General features: G+C 35.4%; 1 pseudogene; it reads left to right on the top strand.

Annotated features, from left to right (window-relative positions):
- LOC123836531 (ferritin heavy chain-like) overlaps nt 1–17,340 on the top strand; it is a 125,867-nt pseudogene extending 108,527 nt beyond the window's left edge.
- Nucleotides 17,341–26,215: the final 8,875 nt, after the last annotated feature.

Raw genomic sequence — 26,215 nt, 5'->3', positions numbered from 1 at the left:
TTATTTATTTGACAGAGAGATAGAGAGCGCAAGTAGGCAGAGTGGCAGGCAGAGAGAGAGGGAGGAGCAAGCTCTCTGCTGAGCAGGGAGCCGGATGTGGGGCTTGGTCCCAGGATGCCAGGATCATGACCTGAGCTGAAGGCAGTTGCTTAACCGACTGAGCCACCCAGGTGCCCCTAGTAGTTTGTTTTTAATTATTTGAGGAACTTCATACTGTTTTGATAGTGGTTACAGCAATTTACATTGCCCTCAAAAGTGCACAAGGGATCTCTTTTCTCTACGTCTTTGCCAAAATGTTATTATTTCTTGTCTTTTTTATAATCGCCATTCCATTGGGTATGAGGTGATATCTCCCTGTGGTTTTGATTTGCGTTTCTCTGATGATTACTGATGTTGAGCACCTTTTCATGTACCTGTTGGCCATCTGTATGTCTTCTTTGGAAAAATGTCTATTGAGGTCCTCTGTCCACTTTTTAAGCAAATTGCTTTTTTTTTTTTTTTGCTAATGAGTTGTATTAATTCTTTATGTATTTTGGATATTAACCCTTTATCAAATATATGATTTGCAACTACTTTCTACCATTCAGTAGCTGTCTTTTCATTTTATTTTTTCCTTTGCTATGCAGAAGCTTTTTAGTTTGACATAGTCCCATTTTTTAATTTTTGCTTTTGTTACCATTTTTTCTTTTTTTTGATGTCAAATCTAAAAAAATCTAAAACACTAAGACTGATGTCAAGGTTTTCTTCTAGGAGTTATATGGTTCTAGGGTCTTACATTCAAGTCTTTAATCTATTTTGAGTTGATTTTCATATATGGTATAAAGTAGTGGTCCAATTTTATTCATTTGCAAGTGATTATCCAGTTTTCACAACACTATTTATTAAAAAGACTGTCCTTTCCCCACTGTATGTTCCTGACTTCTCGTTTATAAATTAATTGACTATATTACTTTATCTTCTAATTCAAGAATAAAGACAGCAGTGGGCCATGTAGCAGCTCAAAACAACAGGGTTGGTTTACTGCTCTTCTGTGTCCCTCTGAGGAATAATTTGTTTCTAGAAGACCTTATCACCTTCTTACAATTTATTGCCAAACCAATATCTTCATGCACATTCATTTGCCTTTTATTTTGCTACACAACCATTACATTTGTAGTTGTCTGATGGATATTTTTATGTGGAAGTCTGATTATTACAATAATTTTATTATGTATGAAACCCAATTAATATTTTCTGCCTACTCATGATATTGGTTTACAATATTGATTATGTCATGCTAATGGTAAAGGATGAACAGGTACTGTGCAAGGACACTGAATGTTTGGTAAGAGTGATGAATGGCAGAGCAAAGGAAATAAATTTCTAAAAATTTTAGAAGCTTATCATATTGATGAAGATATTATGGTTCAATGGTCTGGGGCAAACTGGAACAACCCTTCTGAGGCAAAAGACAAGCTACTATTTATTGCAGCCCTTCTCACTAAAAAAATCAGCTCAATGTTTTGTGAACCTCTGAAGTTTGAGGCAGTATATAGAGCACTTGAGAATTATGCTCTGAATCATGTGTTAGGTGGCTCAAAGGGCTACCAGTTTTGAGTGGTAGACAGACTAAAGAAGAATTATGCATCAGATTCAGACTCAGTGAGAACTGCCTGAAACTTGCACCATTAGTCTCAACATGAGAGTGCGAGAGGTTTCCATGGTGGGTAAGTATACAAGATAGACTGTCTACTAAGCTCTACCAAAAGAATCGCAGTTCAGACCCCCAGAATTCTAGAGCAAGGTCATTCTTGCTTTAACAGAGAACTAACTCCTTGCTGTTCAAAAACAGTTCCTGGTGTGCTCCTGTACTCCCATAGATACTGAGTGTTTGACCTTGGGACTCCAGTGACTATTATCCAGAGAAGAGCTGGTTGAAACTCTGGATGTGGCACAATCCCTTGGGAAACCACAGTTATCTGGTGACAGTTCTATTACATCAGACCCCTTCGACCCTGTAGGGGGCTGTGATGCATGCTGACCCGATTTGACACCTACAGTGGATATGGATTTGCCTTACTTATCTGCAGTGTCTTTGTCAGCACAAGCATCTGAGGAATAATGAAATGCCAATCCATTATTATAGCATGCCATACAACAGCGACTCAGATCAAGGTCTCATGCTATGACGAGAGACATGTGACTCCAAACTACAAATTTTATTGATCAGAAACAGCTGAGCTAAAGCACCAGTAAGATAAGTTGTCATAACTTAGGATGTGGTATGTTTGCTTATCCATTTGGTGCTGAGTCATTAGAATAACTGATATTTGGTGCTGAGGCCTCAGAATAACTGGGTCAGGGAAACAAAGAGCTGAAGTAACATAGGATCCTCTCACCATCACAGTGACCCTCTTAAAATTTTTATTTCCCATTCCTGATCTGTCAGATCAAAAGTCCCAGTTTCCAGGACGGGAACACTTTTACTAGAGAACACAGTAAAAATTCCTCTGAATTTACAGCTCCAACTACAACCTGATCACTTTGGGTTCCTCAATGTCAACAAAAAAAGGGTAACGTAAAGTAATTGACTCTACTTTCCTTGAAGATCTAGGATTGCTGCCACATCATGGGAACAGAAAGGCTCTGTTTAGACCACAAGGCAGTTCTAGTTGTCTGTTTGATTCTGTGCTCAATGATAATGGTGAATGCAGGGAGAAGTAATGATTGCAGCTTTAAAAAGGGAAAGGCATTAAGAGCTCAGACTCTCTGGAGAAGAAAGTCTAGGTCACGCTAGACAAGGAACCTAGGCAGGCTGAGACATAGGCAAAGAGTAAAAGAATTCTAGAATGGTTAATAGAGGAGTTAGGTGGTAAATACCAGTTTCAGACTCAGACATTGAGGGAATGTAGCTTATTGCACTGAGCCTTTTGTACTGAGTTGTTACAGATATTGCAACTGGTCATGACCTATAAAGAAACTTTGGGCTGAATTTGACTTAATGGGATCAATGAATGGAGGACACAAGACCAAAAAGCACAGAAGGTAGACTATATCATACACTTCTTGTGTATCACTTCATATCCTCTGAAGATTTCCAGTAACTTTGCTCAGATGCTTTTTGACAATATCTCATTTAGAACTGTGCCACATAGCCCTCACTTCATACCCCAGAATATCTCTCATGCTGAAACATAGGATGCTTGCTTGCATGAACACACTTGGCCTTCATGAATGCACAAACCAGGACTGCAGGGAAGTTAGTGTCTCTGGGACCATCTTTGACTAATAGGAGAAATGGAGCCAATTAATAAATACTTCTCTCTTTTCGTCCTGCGGTTGGACAATCTTAGACATATTCCAAGAGGCTCCTGAGAAGTTCCTTGCATGATGGAGTACCAGCCCTCATCATGAGGGCCAGTTTAGTATGCACCCTTAGATTAGCTTTCCCTTCCTCCCTCTTTTACTCCTCATGTCCTTCTTCCTTTATCCCTGAGGTCAGTTCCCAAATAAACTATCTTCATGCAAGGCTTTGTCTTAGAGGCTCTTTTTTTGAGAAAAAATGATTAAAATAGATTAGAGAAGAGATTAGAGCTGGGGAAGAAAACTGATCAAAATTTTATTTCACTTATTCTGAAGGGATTGTAAGAAAGAAATTTCATAGGCTTTGCCATCATGTACTTCTTACGTGAACCCCTAGATATGAAGCTACAGAAGCTTAGCCATCTGAAGAAGATGAATTGCTATCACTTTCAGACCCAACAACAACAACAAAAAGACCAGGTTTTAATATTAAAACACTAAAATTGATTTATTGATACTATGCTTGTCAAATAGAGCAATTCATTTGTAATGAGTCTGAACCAAGAATGCCCTCTTATAAAAGTCCTCAGTTTGTTTTTCCTCCATAGAACAATATCCATATAAACTGCAGAGAATCCATTGTTAAAACATGGGAACAGTCTTTGATGATTTTCACTATACTATGTAATAAAGTAATCTTGATTCAAATGCAAGAGAAAACTCTGTACCCTTATATTATTTCGCTGAGGCTAAGAGGTTCCACCTGACAGAGCCTTCGTGGAAGCAGCCATTAGAGGAATCGGCACCTTTATAGTTTTGAAGGGCAGGCCCAGATGTGGTGTAGAGAGATTACAGAGTCAAGATTTTTCAATTGCATTTTCTAGTTATTTGTAGGGCTCTCTCTCTCTTTTAGACTGATTTAAATTAAACCCAGACACACTGCTCTAGTTGAAAACAATTTTTGGTAACAGCAAAGCAGAATTATTATGAGCTTCATTATTCTTTTCTTATCAAATGCTGACATATTCAAGATAGATTTATGAATTATTGGTACCCAAATAATCATCTCCTTCATCATTTAAAGTTGATAATTTCCTAAGTTAATACTTAGACCCTTCTTTAATAAGACAGAAATAAAATAAGGGTATAGAGTTTTGCATTTGAATCAAGATTACTTGTATTCAATGTATCTAATGTTAAAATGGAGACAATATTTAATGTAAAAAAATATATTGACATTGAAATGGAGAAATTTAATGTTAAAAACACCTTTGTATTAACTGAGTAACATCTCTATGATGAGAAGTACTATATTAAATATAAACCCATTATGTTGTAAAAAAAATTTTTAAAAACTATAAAGGTGCCTCTCTGGTTCACTTTCCTTTTCCCACGGTCATCTAGAAAAGATGTGAAGACCCAAGCAAAACCTTAGCTTTACCTTATGAACTCAATTCCAAGAAATGGCTTCACTTAAAAATTCAACCTAGCCCATGGGGTGCCTGGGTGGCTCAGTCATTAAGCATCTGCCTTCAGCTCAGGTCATGATCCCAGGGTCCTGGGATCAAGCCCCGCATCGGGCTCCCTGCTCTGCGGGGAGCCTGCTTCTCCCTCTCCCACTCCCCCTGCTTGTATTCCCTCTCTCGCTGTCTCTTTCTCTGTCAAATAAATAAATAAAATCTTGAAAAAAAAAATTCAACCTAGCCTAATGTGATGAGGTTGTTATTTATTTTTTTTCAGTCACAAAAATGTGAATCACATTTTCTACCTGGAGATGCAACTGATAATTGATCATGGTAGATCAATTAGAATTAGTCCATTTTTAGATGAAAGAGGAAGAAGTTTTGAAAGTATAGGAGGATAAGAAACATGTAAAATTACATAATATGATTGTTGCAAAAATTAAATGAAACTTTGAATCCTGCATTGAGTAAGTAACCACACATAAGCCAACTAGATTTTCTAGATGAACAATCAAGATGACAATTTTTGTATCAGTTCTGTATGTGAAAGGCAGTCCAAAAAACATGTTATCCCTGGAGCACATAGTTTACAGAGAACAGGAAGAGTAATTTATATTAAAACTACCCCAAAAAATCTATACCATGTGGTCACTGCCCTTAAAAAGATAGTTTTAGGCACCATTAGTAACTTTTTAAAACATACAAAAAAAACACAAACATTAAAATAATGACATCTAAAACTAGATATTTATTAATATTTTGCCATATTTGATATATCTGTATTGTTTCCATGCATATGCTGTACCTTTAGTACCTATGTATTTACTCACAAACAATACATATTATTCTTTGTTTTTAATATGTTACACAAATGACATCGTGTATGTATTCTTTCTGCAATGTTTTTTCAGCATTATGTTCTGAAGATTTTTCCATTCTGAAATCTAATTTTAATGGCTGTGAGGTTTCTACTGACTGTTGTTTTTACCTTTGTTTAGTTTAGTTTGTTTGGTTTTTGTTTTAACAAGCAGTGCTGCGATAAACCTCCCAGGACATGTCTCTTTATGCATGTGTGCTAGAATAGCTGGTTATAGATTATACATCTTTCATCTTATTAGGTGTAGAGAGGCAGTGCATCATACAGTAGGTATGCTGTTTGTGTGAGCTCAGGTCTTGAGTCTGTCATTTACTCTGTGTGTAACTTTACCTCTCTGACTCTGTCTTCTAATCTCTAAAACAATGATAGTAGTAGTAATTGCCTATGGCAGACTGCCTGTTGTTCTTCAATATCCTTTCTCCCTCTGTCCATCCAAGAGTTTCAGGTGCATTCATGACCGTCCAGATACAGATTACATTTCTCAACATCCTCCCAGCTGGATGTGGCCATGTGGCTACATGATGGTTAATGGGATATGAGTGGAAGTGATAGATATCCCTGTGTATGTTTGTCTACCTTTTGCCCCTTCCTGCTCTCTAGGTGAGAGACAGAGCAGCCTATTCCTAGAGACAGAATCTCCATATCGAACCTGGTGGAGTTGCCTTGTTAGCCATCTACTACTGGACTGTTATAGGGAAAATAAATAGATTTCTTTCTTATTTAACTATTGGATTTTTACTAGTCTCTTTTTTTAGAGAAGCCCTGTTTACACCCTAAGAAAATACAACTTGTAACATTGTCATATTAAATGACAACTCTTGGAACTCTGCTTAATAAGTATCAATTATTTTTTATCATTACAACAATTGAGAAATTGCTTTCTAAGGTGGTTCACTAATTTATAAACTTCCCTGCAATGCCCAAATCTTCACACTTCATTGCAGTTTTTATATTTTGGCCATCATATAGGTGTAAATTTATTTTTATTAATTTATATTTTCTTAATAAGCTTTTTAAAAATGAAGAACAACAAACATTTAGAAAAGAGTACAAATCATCTATATATAGCTTAATGAGTATTTACTAAGTGATAATATTTACTAAGTGATAATGCTAAGTGTGTTATCAGAAGCCAGAACACCAGAGCTCTTCATGCCTCTTCCTAGTCATTATTACCACCATTCTCCCTAACGGTAAGCATTGTACTGAATCTTAACCATGTATATGGTTATGGGCTGAATTGAAGTCCCAACCCACAGTACCTGAGAATATGACTGTATTTGGATATGGAGTCTTTAAAGATGTAATTAAGTTAAAGTGAGGTCATATGGGTGGACCCTAATTCAACATAAGTGGTATTCTTACACGAGGAGATTAGAACACAGACATGTACAGAGGGAAGACCACGTGAAGACACAGACCATCTATAAGCCAAGAAGAGACGCCTCAGGAGGAACTAATCCTGCTGACACCTTGGTCTTAAGACTCTTAGCCTCAGAACTGTGAGAAAATAGCTATTCATTGTTTAAGGCCCCCAGTGTATGGTACTTTGTTATGGCAGCCCTAAAAAATGAATACAGTAGATAAGTTTCACCTAGAATGATTAGAATTAAAATCAATATCAGATTCAGAATATTTTGTGTTAGATCCATTCACTCAACATTAGGTTTGGAGATTTACTGTATTGTTGAACTTGGTGGTAGTTAGCCAATCCTGTTGCTCTACAACATTCCATTATGTGTATATATGACAATTTATTGATCCATGTAATGTGCATAAACATTTGAGTCATTTCCAGTATTTAGCTCTGAAGATTCTTGTATATCTTTTGGTGAACATATATTTTCATTTCTTTTGGGTATTGACCTAGGAATGGAATTGCTGCATCATGGTATACACATATGTTCCATTATAGGAGATTCAGCCAAAAATTTTTCTAAAGTAGTCATACCAACCTATACATACAACAGCAATATAGTTCAGTTGCTCCACATTTTTTTCAGCAAGAGATATTTTCTGTATTTTTCATTTTGGCCATTCGATGTGTAATAATGGAATTTCAAAGTGATTTTTTAAGATCTTTTATTTATTTGAGAGAGAGAAAGAGAGAGAGTGCACCAGCAGGGGAGGGGCAGGCAGAGTCCCACCTGCATGTGGGACCCCTGGCAGAGCTCCATCCCAAGACCCTGAGAAAGACCTGAGCTGAAATCAAGAGTTGGACGATCAACCAGGTGCCCCTCAAAGTGATTTCAATTTGTATTTTCCTAATTACTAATGAGATTGAACACTTGCTTTATGAACTAGCATATGACCATTTTTCACAAATGTTTCAAGTATACTTGAAAAGAATGTGTATTCTATTATAGTTTGTGTATTTCAAGTATACCTAAAAAGAATGTGTATTCTATTATAGCTTGTGCAGTGTTGTATATTATTTTGATTCAGCCAAACTGGTTATGTTGCTGAAATCTTTCATATTCCTATGAATTTTCATAATAAAATTTCCCAATGATTCTGGATCTGTCCATTTCTTCTTAAGATACTGTCATTTATTGGTTTATAGATTTAGAGACTTTATAAGTTGTTATATATGCCTAGGAGATTAGAACTTTCACCATTTAAAAATATTCCTCCTTATCTCTAATAGTGATTCTTGCAGTAAAGCCTACTTTTTTTCTAATATTAATATAGTTACATCAACTTTCTTTTGGTTAATATTTGCATATATGTCTTTCCTATTCTTTTTTAAAATTTAGTTTCAATAGTTCTACAACCATGCATTAAAGATGCACCTTTTGTATATTATAAATGGCTGACTTTAAAAAAAATTCAATTTGACAAACTTTATCTTAATCATGGTATTCAGACTGTTTAAATGTAATTCAATAGCTAATATATTTGGGGTTAAATCTATTATCTTACTATTTGTTTTCTATTTGTTCTTTTGCCCTTTCTTGTCTTTTTAGATTTTAGATCGATCAAGCTTTTTTTATTATTCTATACTTAACCTTCTATTACTTTGTAATTCATTATTTTACTACTCTTTTACTGGTTATCCTAAAGATTAAAACATGAATCGTGATTTATTACATTTTGATATGAACTATTACTTTTACTACTTCCCAACAATACCTATACTCCTTTCTTACCTATTGTTATTTTGTATTCTACTTCAAATATTTTAACATTTTATTTTTTTTAAAGATTTATTTATTTATTTGAGAGAGAGGGCGCAAGCACGTGTGGGGGGAGGGGCAGAGGGAGAGAAAGAGAATCCTTAAGCAGACTCTCCACTGAGCATAAGCCTGACATGAGGCTCAATCCCAGGACCCCGAGATCATGACCTGATCCAAAATCAAGAGTCAGACTCCCAACCAACTGAGTCACACAGGTCCCCCAACTTTTTCAAGTATTTTAAACCAGACAACATATTAGACAATTTATTAGGCATTCATTCAGATGTATTTATATATTTATCTTTTTCTGTATTCTTTATTTCTTTCTGAATTTCTATGCAGGGTAACTTTTTTTTTTTCTGCCTAAAGAACTTAATAATTTTTTAAATAGTGAATCTGCAGGTGACCAACTCTATTTTTATATATCTGAAAATGTTTATTTTATGTTAAATTTTGATGGATATTGTTGCTGTGTGTAAAATTCTAGACTGTTTTCTTTCAGAATGTAAAAAAAAAAATGCCATGCCATTTTCTTCTGGCTCCTAATGTTTGTGTTGAGGGGTTAGCCGTTAGTCTTTCCCTTGCTTTTTGAAGGTAACATATTTTCTTTCTGGATGCATTTGCTACTTTCTTTGTATCTGTATCTCTGAATCTTTGTTGTGTCAGTAGTTTTATTGTGATATATCTTTGTGGCCTTTCTTTGTATTTGAGGCTCATGATAATGTTAATTTCCTTCAAAAAGGACTAACTTTTGCTTCTAATAGACAGAAATTAGAATAGATGTAGGTCATCTTAATTTACCTTTGGTTGAACTAATTCCAGATGTTTTTCAGTAATAATGATAAGTAGTTTATTTGCAACTTCCTTAGTCTAAAGGTATAGTCTTTTTGGGGGTCTCAACTGAATACCCAGGGTATTTTACCAGGATCTTCTATGATGAGGCCTTTTTGTCTCTCCAGCCCTTGTGATTGTTGAAAATTTTGAGAAGTTTCTTAATCTTATAGTTACCAGTTTTTGTTTGGCTTTTACGCTCTTGGTTGAAAATAGCAAATTGGCAAATATTTTACAAGGCAGGCAACAGTGAATGTTGAATTTACCTCTTTGTTCTTCCTTCTACTTTGGAATTGGCTCCTCAAGTCCTAACTATTTTGATTACTCTTTGAAGTCTTAAAACAGATTTTTAAATTTTACCAGATTTGTTTTGTTTCATGTTAAAAGATTTAGTATCATGCAAAGTTAGTCAGCTATAGTCAAAAGCACACACCCTCTGATTCTCAGTTTAATTTGCATGTCCATTTATTGTAGTGAAGTTGAGGATACTTTTATATATTTACTGATGATTTTGTTTTCTTCTCTGCAAATTCTTTGCCCACTTTTTATTGGGTTGTCTTTTGGTTTATAATGCATGAAGAAGTCCAGATACTATTTTGGGGAAAGGAGACTTCAATATGTCTGCAAATATCTTCCTTTAGTCTGTGACTTGTCTTAATTTTTTTTTATTATCTTTTGTCACACAGAAATTTTAAATTTTAATAGACAAATTTCAAACATTTTTTCCATTATAATTTGAGTGTTTTGTGTCTGGTTTAATAAATTCTTCTGTTTCCTGATGTCATAAAGATATCTTCCTAGATTTTCTCTCAAAAGTTTTGCAGTTTTGATTTTCATTTTGAGGTCTTTAATTTACTTTTTCTGGGTTTTATTGTGTAGGGATAGCCAAATGTTTTAGCACCATGTATCAAAATACCAAACATTTCCCAACTGTTTGGTAATGACATTGTCAATGTTTTCTTTTTAAAATTAATTTTAGTACTTTTATGTTAATATGTTAATATTATTAGTAACTTTTTCATGTTCACATTACATTTTAGGGACTGTGATCACATCTTACTGTTCTTAAACTCTATCAAACTCCTTAATGTTCATAAAAATTAAGTTCAAGAAAATATTTTTAATAGGTATATTGACCTACATTGATTGATGCTGTATATTGACAAACAACGTAGCACTTTCTACCTATCACAAAATTCACACTCATGATTTCTATCAGGTCTAGCAAAAATTTTGAACATGTGCAACAAAATATTCACTTCTTGTTACTCTAAAATGAAGCTCTAAAAAACAATATTATTAGTATTAGCTAAGATTTATTGATTATTTATTATGTGCTTGGGAATGTTCTAGGAACTTTGTATGTGTTAATTCATTTATAAAAATGCTGTAAGTCAGGTTATTACTAATATCAACATTTTCATATGAGAACTTCACATTGAAGTTTTACTTATAAAGATAGGCAATGCAGAGCCACTTTATTTAAATCCACCTTATTTTAATTTATAAAATAAATGAAGTATTGCTACAATATAGCTTTCAGGTGAACATTGAATTATAAATGTATTTGTAAATAAAATTATAATTATTGTGATGTATGTCCACATTTATATTTCAGTTTATGAATGCTATTATCATAATCATCCATAACAATTTATTGGAAGCTAACCAGGTTCGTGGTATTGTAAAGGTGTTAAAATTAACTATAATTTGCTTGAATCTATGGAAAGCATTTTGTACGTGGGACTTTCACTAATCTTTCCTTGATAATGACTGCATTTCAAGGAATAATGTGCTTTACATGCTTCTCTGGTGGTTAAAAACACATTTCACATAAATGGAATAAAGGGCATTTAATGAACTGAGCTCTATGCATGTGAAAGCCAACAGCAATATTAGAAATGGTGTTTATTTTATGGCCCAGAAACTGCATTTTAAATGCTAGTATATGTTTATATGACAGTTCTATTCAATATAAAAGAGTCCCATTACAAGGGAAGTCCTTTACACAGGCCTTTTATATAGTCTAAATAGCATACCCAGCCCTGCAACTCCTCATTTGAGACATTTTTAGAACCTTATTTATGTTAAAGCCATAACAAACTAGCAACTAGAAAACTATAATGGGCACAAACGGCTAATAAAAATGAGATTGTTGAAAATACTTCTTAATAGCAACTAAGGAAGAATCCTGATAAAACAAAGTCAAGGCTTGGTGTATCTGGAAGCCTGCCACCCCAGTAATCACAAACCACAGGTACTCCCCCTTTTCCATCTTTGTTGCTTTCTTGGCTGAAAGCTGAACAGCCAATGCACTTTAAGATTGGTATTTGCCCTATTTTTCATTCTAGTGCCTACTAAACCAGATATGCTCTGGAAAAAATCCTAGGATTGTTCCTTCTCTCTGTACTGATGATTTACTGAGTGAATCCCCTGGAGAATTAGGGCAAATGCTCAGAAACTGGTCAAAGGGGGGAAGAATGTCAGCATGGGTACATACACGAGTCTCCATATGTATGTAAATGTGTGCATGTGTGTTATACATGTAAGGCCCAGACACTTGAAATCTGGATCACTTCTCAGCCGAACTGCTATGTTTAGACAAGCTAGCTAAAATGAACAGGTCAAATCCTTTATTTATAGAGTAAAAACGATTTGATCTGGGGTAGATATCAGCTCTACAGTCAAACATGTGAGCCAAAGTCATTTTTATTGCTGCATCTTGCAGAATTCTGAAATGGTTCATGTGGCCATCCATGTGAGCAGAGGAAAAATTCCCACAGAAGAGTAAGCCATTCAAGTATGAAATGTTGCTTGAATCACCAAAAAACAAAAACAAAAACAAAAACACCAAACCAGTATGTGTTTATATAAGCGAGAGTGTAAAGCAATGGAGAAAGGAACAACCTTAAGTTCTGAACTAGAAGGAATTTCCTAATGAATTTTGCTCACCCAGGCCCTTGTAGCACATTGCTAGGAAGTAGTTGAGGTAGACACCAAAATAATCTCTTTCTATACTTGTGGATACTAGAACCCTGGGGAATATAGTTTGAAAATGATTCACTTAATGTAGTTATTTATGCTCTGAAAAATGGATAAAAAAACATGAATTTTTGGAGTTGAATGCCACCTTTGAAATCAGTGACATTTGCCTCTCACCTCATGTGGAAATTTGCTCTCCAACATCCATGATGAAGGTCCTCCAGTCTGCTTGTGAACTCAGTGCTGGGAAGCTCATGACCTTAAAACTGTCCATATTTACTTGCAAGAAAATTCTTTACAAGACTGTTCCCAACCCATGGATGCTCAATTTATATAAGATTATCATCTAAATAAAAATGGCCACCCAAAAACAGTTGGCTCATCTTATAAGGTTCCCACTGCCACTTTTGGAATTTCCTTTTATGACAGAGAAAAATTATTAGCATATATATACATATATATGTATATATTATATATTTTCAGCCTGTGTCATCCTGCTGAGGTCCTGAGCCTATTGTGCTGAGTGGAAGAGAGAACTGGGAGAAGCCAGTTCTCCCAGGAGGCTATGGATTTGTTTACATTGGAAAGGCAAGAAACCGTTGGTGGTGAACTGGAAAAGATCTAGAAACCAGGATACAGTGGCAAGAATGAGCTATCACAAGCAGAAATTTAGGGAAGAGTTTTGTAAGAAATTTCCAGCACATAACTCTGTTTTTACACAATATGTATATATCTAAACAATTTTTAACTGATAACATATTTACTCATTAATCTATAATTTGTCTTTTCCCATTTTACATAATATGGACAGCTCTCCAGGTTTTCCTTTGAAGTCATTTTTTAATAGTGCAAATATTCTATTTTATTGATTTTCTATAATTTATTTAAGTAGCAATTGAGGAACATTCAGATTATTGTCAATACTTTTTCCCCTATAAACAATGTTTCCACACTCTTGTACAATAATCTTTTTTCTGTTATAGGAAAAATCCCAAATGTGGGGTTATTGGGTCAAAGGTTATAAACAGTTTGTATTTTAATGACATTTGCCAAAATACTTCCTAAACCAATGCACAAAGATACTAACTTCCTATCATTGCAATCTCACTGGATATTATCCATAATTTTTAAAAAATATATTTATTTCTTTATTTTAGAGAGAGAAAGATAGTGAGCATGAGGGGTGGTGTGTGGGAGGGGCAAAGTGAGAGGGAGAGAGAGTCCGAAGCAGACTCTGAACTGAGTGCAGAGCCTGAGGCTGGTCTCCATTCCATGACCCCACAATCACGACGCCGAGATCACAACTCTAGCTGAGACCAAGAGTGGGATGCTCAACTGATTGCACCACCCAGACACTCCATATTATCATCTTTTAAATTTTCTTTATTATGACACTTTAAGTTACATTTCCCTCAACTGTACTAAATTCTTTGCCTATTTTTCTATTGGATAATTTTATTTATTTTATTCATTTGTAGATTAAAAAACATTTTTTTTATTTGTTGTAGTTTCCTTCTCCCTTTCCTTCCTCCCTCCTTCCTCTCTGTCACACATTCTTTTTTTTTTTTCTTTTCTTTCTTTTCTCTTCTTTTTACTCCCAGGCTATTTTTTTCATCTAATCTTGTTCATGGTGTCTTTTATCATATCTCAAAGTTTTATGTGGCAAAACAAATACACCTGTCTATTCTTACATGTCTTCTGAGTCTCCATCTTGTTTAATAAAGTCTTCACTTTATCACAATTATGGGAATTCATTAGTCCAATGTTCAGAATTACAGTCTTCTACCATACTCTACTGTGATTTAGCCACACAGGGAGATATAGCAGAAGGCTTGCTTGGTCCCCTTTGGCTTATTACTCCTCCAACACAGCATGAGGAGAAAGTTCTTTCTAAAAAATATACAAAATATAAAAAATATTTTTAAAATATAAAGAATTATTTAATGTTACAGCCTGGAGTATTTATAGCAATTGACTAATTGCTTTTTTAGATTTTAATTCCAGTATAGTTAACATGTAGCGTTATATTAGTTTTAGGTGTACAATATAGTGATTCAATAATTCTATACACTACTCAGTGCTCATAGTGATAAGTGTACTCTTAATCCCCATCACCTATTTCACCCATTCCCCAACCACTTCCTGTCTGGTAACTATAGGTTTGTTCTCTATAGTAAAGAGTCTATTTTTTTAGTTCATCTCTTTTTCCCTTGTTCTTTTGCTTTGTTTCTTAAATTACACATTTGAGTGAATTCCATATGGTATTTGTCTCTCTGACTGACTTATCTCATAGCATTATTCTCTCTAGATCTATCCATGTTGTTGCAAATGGCAAGATTTCATTCCTTTTTATGGCTGAGTAATATCCCATTGTATATATATATACACTACATATTTATCCATTCATCAATCTATGGGCACTTGGGCTGCTTCCATATCTTGGCTATTGTAAGTAATGATGCTATAAACATCAGGGTGCATGTATTCCTTTGAATTAGTGTTTTTATATTCTTTGGGTAAATACTCAGTAATGCAGTTGCTGGATGATAGGGTAGATCTATTTTTAACTTTTTGAGGAAACTCTGTACTGTCTTCCACAGTGGCTGCACCAGTTTGCATTCCCACCAACGGTGCATGAGAGTTCCTTTTTTTCCACATCCTCGCCAACACCTGTTGTTTCTTGTGTTGTTTTAGCTATTCTGACAGATGTGGGGTGATATCTCTTTGTAGTTTTGATTTGCATTTCCCTGATGGTTAGTAATTTTAATCATTTTTTCATGTGAATTGACTGATTGTTTTAACCTATGGTATCTTTTTCTATTTGCATAGGAATGCAGCTTGGGCTAAGTTCTGATATTTTGTTTTCTTTCTAAACTTTCATGACTTTAAAATTGTACTACCTGTGCCTTAAAGATAATGTCTTCAACTTATTCTAGGGCCCTGAATATAATATTTTTGGACTTGGAATATGAATAAGAAAATTAAAATGTTCTCTATTTTCTTATTCTTCATCTTAAGCTTTCGTTTCCTCCTAGCCAAGCTGGTTCTTCCTGTTTAGAGACTTTTCTCCTCCGTTCTTACAACAATATAGTTTCTGATTATGGGATAGAAAGACACTGATATATGGATAACATCAATTTGTATTCTTCTAGTTCCTTTTAAATCTGATTTCAGATTAAAGGTGTTAACATCATGATTTGGGGGAGAAATGTTAGTTTTTGACTTTTGTAGGTTTTAAGATCCCTGAGTCTACTAGAAGAGTTAAAACAATTTTGAAAACAAAAGAGGACTAGCATTATATGATTTTAAGACATATGATAAGCTACAGAAATCAAGACACTGTGATACTGGTGCTAAGACAAAGAAATGGAACATCGTAATAAAATAGTTTAGAAAATGATTTATATGTAATAAACAACTGATTTTCAACAAATGTGTGAAGGTAATTCAAATGGTAAAAGGATCATCTTGTCAACAAAAGGTGCTGGGACAACTGAACATCCATTTGCAAAAAAATAAAAAAATAAATAAACAAAACTTTGACCCATACTTCACACTATATGCAAAAATTAACTCAAGATAGGTTACAAACTTAAATGCAAGATTAAAAACTACACAATGTCTAGAAGTAAACATAGAAGACCTTTATGACCTTGGGTTAGGCAAAGGTTTCTTAGATACAATACTGAGAGCACAATCCATAAAAGAAAAATTAATCAATCAGACCTTATTAAAAATAAAAATTGTTCCTCTTTGAAAACCGCTGTTAAAGAAAGAAAAGACAAACCAAAACTGAGAGAAAATATTTGCCAAGTATACATTTGATAAAAAACTAATATCTAGAACATCTAAAAAACTCTAATAACTCAATAATATGAAAACAAAGAACCCACTTTTCAAAAATGAACAAAAGTTTTGAACACACACTTCACCTAAGAAGATAAAAGAATGACAAATAAGCACCAGAATAGATGTTCAATACTATTAGGGAAATGCAAATTAAAACTACAATGCTAGGGCAGAGATTCACTGTGGCTTCTTATTTCAACAATTCTTTCACAGAACCCAGCTGTCCCCACATTCCAAACTTCACTCCAGTTAACCAACCACTCAGAGCCAGCTCTCCAACACCTCTTCACAAATCCTTTGGACAATCTCCAAGCCCCCACTGCCTGCTGTGATGACCAGCCCCTTGCAGGTGCACTTGAACTACCACCAGGACTCAGAGGTCACCATCAATCACCAAATTGACCCAGAGCTCTACATCTCCTACATCTACCTGCCCATGTCTTACTACTTTGAATGTGATAACGTGATTTTGAAGAACCAAATGTTTTCTTCACTGATTTCATGAGAAGAGAGAACATGTTGAAAATTGATGAAGCTGTAGAACCAAGAAAGTGACTACGTCTTCCATCAGGATATCAAGAAACCAGACTGTGCTCACTGGGGAGTGAGGTGAATGCAATGGAGTGTATGTCATACTTAATAAAAATAAAAGTGTGAGTTGATCACTGCTGGAACTGCACGAAAAGGCCACTGGAAAAAAAAATGGACCCCTATTTGTGTGATTTCATTGGGACTTATTACCTAAACGAGCAGGTAAAATTCATTGAAGAATTGGATGACCACTGCAACCAACTTGTGTAAGATGGGGGCCCTGGATCCTGACATTGCAGAGCCTGTCTTTGACAAGCACACCCTGGGAGACAGTGACACTGATAGCTAAGCCTTGGATTGGCTTCCCTATAGCCATGGGACTGACTTCTGTTACCAAGGCTGTGCATGCATTTGGGTTTATCTTTACCTTCTCAGTAAGTTGTACCAAAACATCAACTTAAGTTCTTTCATTTGTACCATTCTTTCAAATAAAGCAATACTGTTATGCTCCTCCTCCAAAACAAACAAACAAACAAAAAACAAAAACAACCTACTGTGAAATAACACTTCGCTGCACACCTATTAGAATAGCTAAAAATTTAGAAAGCTGACCATACCAAGTGTTAGCAAGGAAGTAGAGCTCTACACATTACTGGTGGGGATGTAAAATGGTGCAACCACTTTGGAAAAAAGTCGGTTTCTTAAAAAGTTAAGCATATACATATCACATGACCTAGCACTTCCAGTAGATAGTTTCCTTTTATTTATTTCTTCTATTTTATTATGTTATGTTAGCCACCATAGTAGATACTTTCCTAAGAGAAATGAAAGCATATGTCCATATGAAGACCTGTACACAAATGCTCAGGGGAGTTTTATTTATAATAGCTTAAAAGTGGAAACAATTTCATATTTCCATCAAAAAGTGAATGTATAAATTAAGTATGGCACATTCATCCAATGGAATACTACTCAGTAATAAAAATGAATAAAATATTTGTAAATGCTACCAAATGGATGAATCTCAGAATAATTACACCTAGTGAAAGAAGTAAGGAAAAATAAAGAATACATTCTATATGATTCCATTCTTATAAAGTTTTAAAAATGCTAGCTAATGTATTCTGACAGAAAGCAGATCAGAAGTTGCTTGGAGAAAGTGGGTAAGGAGGTATTATAGGTAGGGATTATGAAGTGGTGCAAAAAAACTGTTGAGGGTGATGAATATATTCATTATCTTGCAGGGGTGGCTCAAAGTCTACATCCTAAATATGTGCAGTTTATATATGTTAACTGTGCCTCAATAAAGCTGTTCAAAAAAAGATCTCTGTGCGGCATAAGCTTACCATAGGTGTATCTTTAAATACATCTTTTAAATGATGCTTTGAAGTGTTGGGTCTAGCACAGGGGTGAGAGCACTGGGAGCAGCAGTGACCACTCCCCTTATTTGCTTGGGTTCTAGCCATCATCCCCTTGGGCATCTTGCCACTCTCTCTGGCTTTCAGGTCCAAGTTCATGCAGGGTCGCTGCTGTTATTGGCATGCTCTTTCACTGCTTATCTTTTTATCCCTGACATATTTTTCTCAGGGCTTAGATTCTCAATGAGGTCTTTTTAAAAAAAGATAATGTGTAAAACTGGTAAACACCCTTCTTCCATTTCTTCCTGAAAAAACCATACCAGTTCTTAATGTAAACAACACTGTTTTTTGGCTTTTGTTTTGGGTTTATTTTTTGGTCAATTAGAAGTATTAACTTTAGCCTTCTATTTGACATTTCAAAGTGAGAGAATTAGAATAAATTACCATTCTTTCTTTTTCTTTGTTCCCTTTTTATTTAATCAATTAGTTAATTAATTAATTATCTTATGGAAGTATAGTTGGTATACAATGTTATATTAGTTTCAGGTGTATAACATAGTGATTCAACAATTCTAAACCTTATGCATTGCTCTCTACAGTAAGTGTAGTATTACTGACTATATTCCCTATGCTGTACTTTTCATCTCTGTGACTTACTTTATAACTAAAATTTTGTACCTCTTAATCTCTGTCACCCATTTCATCCATCCCCCCACCCACCTCCCCTCTGGCAACCACCAGTTTGTTCTCTGTATATGAGTCTGTTCCTCTCTTTTTTGTCTGTTTTATTTTTATATACCTCATAAAAGTGAAATCATATGGTATTTGTCTTTCTCTGTATGACTTATTTCACTTAACATAATACCCTCTAGATCTATCCATGTTGTCACAAATGGTAAGACTTCATTCCTTTTTATGGCTGAGTAATATTCCATTGTATGTGTATACCACATCTTTTTTATCCATTCACCTATCAATGGACACTCAGGTTGCTTCCATAGCTTGGCTATTGTAAATAATGCTGCAATAAACATAAGGTGGCATATATCTTTCAAATTAATGTTTTTGGGGTTTTTTGGGTAAATACCAGCAGTGTAATTACTGGATTGTATGGTATTTCTATTTTTAATTTTTTGAGGAACCTCCATTGGTTGGCATACTTTCTAGTGAAAATTGGTGTAAGTAGATAGACTCTATTAATTTGGCCAAGAAAATTAAAAAGTATGAGGGGTGGCTCAAGGATCCCATCTGGTTCTTGACTTAATTTCAGCTTACAGTCAAGCACCTCTAGTGACAAGTGGTTTTCTCCTTCTGGGGAAAGCATGTACTAGAGTCATGGGTTTCAAGGAACAAAAACTTAAAGACCACCGGATGAAGGTACTTCTCTGTGAAAATCCGTCCTGCTTGTGTCTGTGTTAAAGGCTGTATCTCTCCCTTCCCAGGGCCCCTTTCTTTATCTCTTTCTGTGTGACTGTGTGTGGTCTCCTTGCATGTCTATTTCTCCTCCCTCTTCTTCAGCTCTCTTAACTATATCTTAAAGTTAAAATATTTTTTATTGTTTTATTTATTGAATGGGATGTTTGATTTGCCTTCCTTAAAAGTAGATGGGTGGTATATTTTATTCCTTTCAAAAAACCACTCTAATTAGAATGAAACAAATAAAATCTAGTTGCTATATGCTTTTTATATATATGGGCTCCAATTTGCTTTTCTCTGGGCTAATGACACCTCTCTCCTCACCTCTCTCCCCACCTGCTCTAATTAACATGTAACAATGTAATAAATTATTATAGTTCACAGACTTATTTGTAGGTGGTGTCAGAAAGTACATTACCATGGAGTTGACAGTGTATATATTTGTTATTTTTCTCTTCAAAAGTTTTATTTTACCTATTTTAATTGCTAACAAAAATATGATGATTAAAATAAAACTAGTTAGGTATATGTATTTTTAAAAACTCACTTACTTTACAAAATTATAATCTTCCAAAAAAGGACTTGGTAAATTCATTTTGATTATGAAATCAGTAGTGGTCAGTGAGAAATGCCAATCGTCTTATACTGGAGTTGGTTACTTTTCATATCTTTGTATGAGAGGGCAGTTTTGACCATACCATTTACACTGACAGTATATCAAAGACACTGGTTTTAGATATTCAGTTTCCCACAGTATAAGACCCTTGAACTTCTCAGGAAATTTACTTCATAAACTATTGCTAATCATCTGTGAGTCTGGTGTTCTACCAAATAAAACATAAAGCCATGATAGTGGACTTTATCAGCAATTAAAGTGCAATATGAAATAATATTAGAGCAAGGCAAATGAGAGAGATTATAAAAGAGTTTTGGAAACTTTAAGCAAAAAATATTGTAAATTTATTTGGTCAATTCTGCAAGGAGCTTAGAAAAAAAGCTTAAAATCCTGTGCCTTTGATTCTATATTACACTTTATTATTTTAATCACAGAGAATAAACAGCACAAGACAGGCGAAGCTTTTATTTTTTTGAAATACAAGCTGGAAAGAACTTCTTTTGCAGCTTCTTTATTATATCATCATCTCTTCCCAGCTCTGCTCTTACTCTGTGACTTCCTGATAAAGAACAGTTATAAAATTTCTAGAATTACACCCACCTGCAGCAGCAAGATTTAAAGATGGGAGTATTTCCAGAAGGAGAGTTCAGCCACATTCCCACTGACCTCTGGGGATATAAAGCAGCCTTGGAGTGAAAAGGAGCAGCAAGGCTCTTTAACAATAGACATCTATTTAGAAGGAGCTCTCACCTGCATCCCCTCTCCAGCCCATGGGTTTTTCTGTCCCTTTGAGAAAACAATGATATCTGAGCAATTGATACTCCTTTATGGACAGACCCAGAAGCTGATACAATGCTATATTGAATCTGGAATGAGAAGCGACCACCAACGAGACGAGGAGAAATCACAAGAGCTGCTCAAATTAGAACAGATGTCAGCCTTGGATGTTTCCATACTGCAAAGAACACATACTCTTCTTGGAAAGGAACAGGCAGCAAGCATGGCGTGCTTTACCCGTAGGACCATGGGTCTCAGGGTGAGACTAATTCCTCATGCCTGCCTGTGAAGGGACTTGGAGGCTGCAGCCTTCCCTGGGATTCTTAAAAGACAGCTAACTTCTGGCAGCAGGGCCTGATGTTCATCTCCTCTTTTGCTGCCTAAAGTCAGCAGTAGGCTGAGGAGACCGGAGTAGAGGCATCCAGGCCTTAGATTCTTGGGCTGAGATCAGTCCCAGGATTCCTTACTGTGTAGTCTCATTTGCCTTTGTAAAGTCAAGAGCGCAGCCCCCACCACGCTACTGCCATCTGTGCTACCCAAATCTCAATATGAGCTCTGACCACTGCAAGCAGGGAGTATTCCTGACAAGCCCATGGCCTTGGAATGGTCTGAGCTCAAAGACATTTGCCGTGTCAAACGGGTATCACTCTAGGAAGAGGCAGAGTTCAGATTCCCTGGGAGGAAGAGCTGCTTTAGGAGTAAGTATTGATTTACATCAGGTGGATCAAAATGAGGATAAAGATGACTAAGTTCAAGGCAATTGTGACATCACTGGATGATTAAGAATTTGTCAGTGCCTGCTTAGGCTTAAAGGATCATCCAAGACTAAAGGAATGAGGACTCAAGGCTAGGGGCCTCTAATATTATACGAATAATAGTTATCAATTGAAGTCTTTCTACATTCTATACTAGCTAAATAGTTGCTGGATATGTGTTCATCCTCAATAAATATTGAGAACCATATTAGGTGGACATCAACAAGTGTTTATAGAGAACCTATTTTGTGCTGGATTAAATGCTTAATTATGGAGATATAGCTGAGAGCAAATCAGAAATAACCCTTGCCCTCTTGGAACCTACATTCCATCTAAACATTCTCTCCATGTTATAGGTGCATGAAACCAGGGCTCAGAAATTTAACTTAGCCAAGGACACGTAGCTTGTAAATAGCAGAACGGGGAGATTCAAACTCAAATCTTCTGGCTCATATATCTTTCTGGTAAGCTCTAGACTAGCAATTTTAAATGGTTTTCCTATGATACACATCATATTTGATATCTGCTATATAATATGCTCTCAAAGGCTGGGCTGTATTATTGATAAAACAGAATTTAGGGAGACGAACCATGAGAGACTATGGACTCTGGGAAACAAATTGAGGGTTCTAGAGGGGAGGGGGGTGGGGGAAAGGGTTAGCCTGGTGATGGGTATTAAAGACGGCCTGTACTGAATGGAGCACTGGATGTTATAAGCAAACAATGAACCATGGAACACTACATCAAAAACTAATCATGTAATGTATGGTGATTAACATAACATAATAAAATAAAATAAAATAAATTTATAAATTAAACAAAAAAACCCAGAATTTAGTTTTTCTTTCTCATTAATGTTAGGAAAATGCATCTAGAAGAAAATTAGTGTTATAGGAATACTCAAGAATCTGCTCTAATTTATTTTATTTTAAACAAATACTTAAAAAACTTCATTGATTTAATGATCACGAGTACAAGTCCTACATTCAAGTGTTAGACACCAGTAATTCCTCATATGATGAGCTGTTTGCTGAGCCATAGGTGGGCTAGACTATCCTATGCTCCTCCTAGTGGGTCAGGCATGGGACGTGGAGGAGAAGGCGTGACTGTTGGTCCCAGACGAGGGCTCTTCATCCCAAAATTACAGAGCTATTTGGCAGTCTGGCTTTCCTCTACCTCTGGAGGATTAAAGGGCCAGGTTTTCTAGAATTCATTTGGCTTAAAATGATATCATCTTTTTCATTGTAGAGCCCTGGAGAACTTACATTTTCTGACTGAGGAGGACTGAACAGTGTGGAAAGTTCAGTTGTGGCCCTTCTGTGTCAGTTTCCATCTGAGTCATAAAAGCCCATTCCACTGGACATAGCAGTCTTGAGGACAGAGTAACAGGGACATGATCACAGGATTCTTACCTCAGATGATAAAACTGGATATTTGGGGTGTGGTTACCATTGTTTAGAAAGACACTTATAAGCTAATCTTTATTATAGAGCCATAGTTCTCCCTCACCTAAGCAGAACTTTCAAAATGTGTATATTGAAATCTTTCCCCAAAAGTGATTTGGTATAGAGAAAGTCCCTTCTTACATAACAAAGAAGGGGAGGAAACTGTTACATATGCACTTATTCTTTCATATTCTAACAGAATAGTCACAGTGTAAACAATACCAGGTTGAAATGTTTTTAGGTAGGCACACATCGAATCAGTCAGGTTTTGGTAAAGGATTAAGAAACCAATGTAGGCAGTTCAAGTGCATGGTGTTTGATACAGGGAATTAGATGTTTATAAAATCAATGGAAAAGCTAGAGGAGTAGAAGTGGAGACTGCAAATGACATTGACATTCAAGGTCACACCACCGCAACTGGGATTTACAGGCCAGGAGACCACAGCCACCCCACCCACCCCACACCCAGAATCTGGAGACAGACAGGACAACACAGAGTCTGGCTCCTGTACACCCACAGCTATCTAGAATGACCACAGAAAGATGGCCTGTCCAACCCTTCCACCTTCTAAATCTCTTGGGAGTGTTTCTCACTGGTGGAAACTAAATCACGCGTCCAAGATGCAAAATCAGTCCCTGGTTGCAAGAAAGTTTCAGAAATGTAGTGTTTGCCTTTCTACATCTGAGGGAGGTAGAGAAGATTGTAGAGGGCAGAAACTATCTAGTGCACATCTGTTTTTATCTTATACTAAAAACACAGGAAACATTACTCTTATCTTCCATGAGCATAGGATCTTTGGCAAAGTTAATGTGTTACCAATAGATTGGAGACTTCAGCAGCCCAAAACTACAGGCAATACTTAACAAGATAATTATGTTATATAGAAATAATTTTTTTCTGGTAAATTCAAGTATGCTCTTCCTAAGAAGTGATATGATGATATCATTTTAAATTCTCACCCCTATGATGCTTATGGATTAAGTATTTTTTACATCTTTGCATATAAATAGCTTGAAAATTTTGAGTGAAATGAACCACTAATTGAACAAAATAATTTAGATTTTCATTAACAAAAAATCTTATACTTAGTGTTATAATCAATCTAATAAATATCACATTGATTAATTATGTTTGTGTTGATTGATTTTAACTTTTTTATGACTAAAATGAACCATGCCAAAAAATCTGATTTTAGTGTATAAAATTTTCCTGTGGTTCAACTTTCTTTTCCTTCTTCTGTGACTAGATTTAGGATCTACATATATCAGAACGCTATTTTCTGGTATGAACACACAAAAAAAGACTAAAGTGTTGAATAATATTAACTGAATAATGTTGAAGAAATTTTTCTGGTCTTCAACTGGCCCAGGAAACAGACTGTGTGACAGGAATTTGCCTGCAGGTGGTTAACTGGTGAGTGTTCTTGAGAGAAACACCCATGAGCATTGAGGAACACAGGATTGGGTAGAGGGAGTAGCTGAACTATGATTCAGCTATACCAGAGGCCTCAGAGGATCCTTTGGAGTTGAGATGACCCTTTAGAGTTGTCCTGAGTCACGGCAAGGAGATTGACTCTTTGTATACCTGTCTTGACCATCCTGCATGTAGGTAGTGTTCAGAGAATAGGTGTCACCTTGGGGGAGACAGCATCCTTCTACAAAAGGAAATGTGCAGAGAGGAACTCATCTATTAGTAGTCAACAACCTGGTATCTGGAAGTGGCTTAGCACTTAAGGAGGATCTGGCCGTCAAACCACACATTGACCACACCTTTGATAGACACCACATTAAAGACACCCTAAGAGACACTTAGTTTTCAATGCTGTCTTATTTAAGGAAAGCATTATTTGTTTGGGCACGTTGATGCATTCTATATCAAAAATACAGTCTATGTCTTAAGTTTTAAATTCTGGAAAACATTCTGCTTAGCTTGTACTTATATGCGTAGTACCTATTATTTTTCTATATCAGAAGATAATTTTAGTTTATTTTACAACTACTTTGAGAAATTCAACTTTGATTTTGTGTTGTATGAATTACAACTACTGTGAATGTTCTCTTATTAATATAACATAATGGATATGGATATATGGGTAGCCTATTTTCCACACAACTTTAGATACCTTGCATGAGAAAAGATTTTGTTTTTAATCTGATGTGTCATCTTATAAAAAAAAATAAGTCTTGAATCTTCAAGAAGCAACCCAGTTTTATTTGCATTATTAAACTAACACTTCAGATCCTTCAATGAACAAGTTTCGATTTTATGAATTGTAGAGTACAATACTGTCTGGCTAGTTAAAATTAAAGGAAAGGATACATGGTTTCTAGTTAGATTTGTTTTACAATATCTTGTTTAGAAGTCAAGTAATCTATAAATCAGTGCAAACAAGAAGGTACGTAACAGAGACATAAAGTTGATTTTGTGGAACATCCAACAGAGATCATGAAGTACAGTCATTAGAGGAAGTTACCTCAGAACAATAATATATGTGGGGCACCTGGGTGGCTCAGTTGGTTGAGCAACTGACTTGATTTTGGCTCAGGTCATGATCTCAGGGTTGTGGGATCGAGCTCCAGGCTCAGCATGGAGTCTGCTTGGGATTCTCTCTCCCTCTCCCTCTGCCCCTTCCCCATGCTTGTGCTCACTCCAAATAAATAAATAAATAAATAAATAAATAAATAAATAAATAAATAAATAAATAAAAAAAATCTTTTAAAAATGATAATATATGTGACATACGCAATTATAGAAACATACGCATGCAAAAGTTACTGCATTTAGCACAGAAGCCAGGTGATTAATACAAATCAATCTGTGTTACAGAAACAAAAAATTTTACTATTAATCAGCAGC

Source organism: Mirounga angustirostris, unplaced genomic scaffold (genome assembly GCF_029215605.1).
Source record: "Mirounga angustirostris isolate CCGP_5_RB_7025 unplaced genomic scaffold, mMirAng1.0.hap1 SCAF_8, whole genome shotgun sequence".
NCBI lineage: Eukaryota > Metazoa > Chordata > Mammalia > Carnivora > Phocidae > Mirounga > Mirounga angustirostris.
The sequence above is the reverse complement of the archived record's forward strand: the minus strand, read 5'-3'. Positions and strand labels throughout refer to the sequence as shown.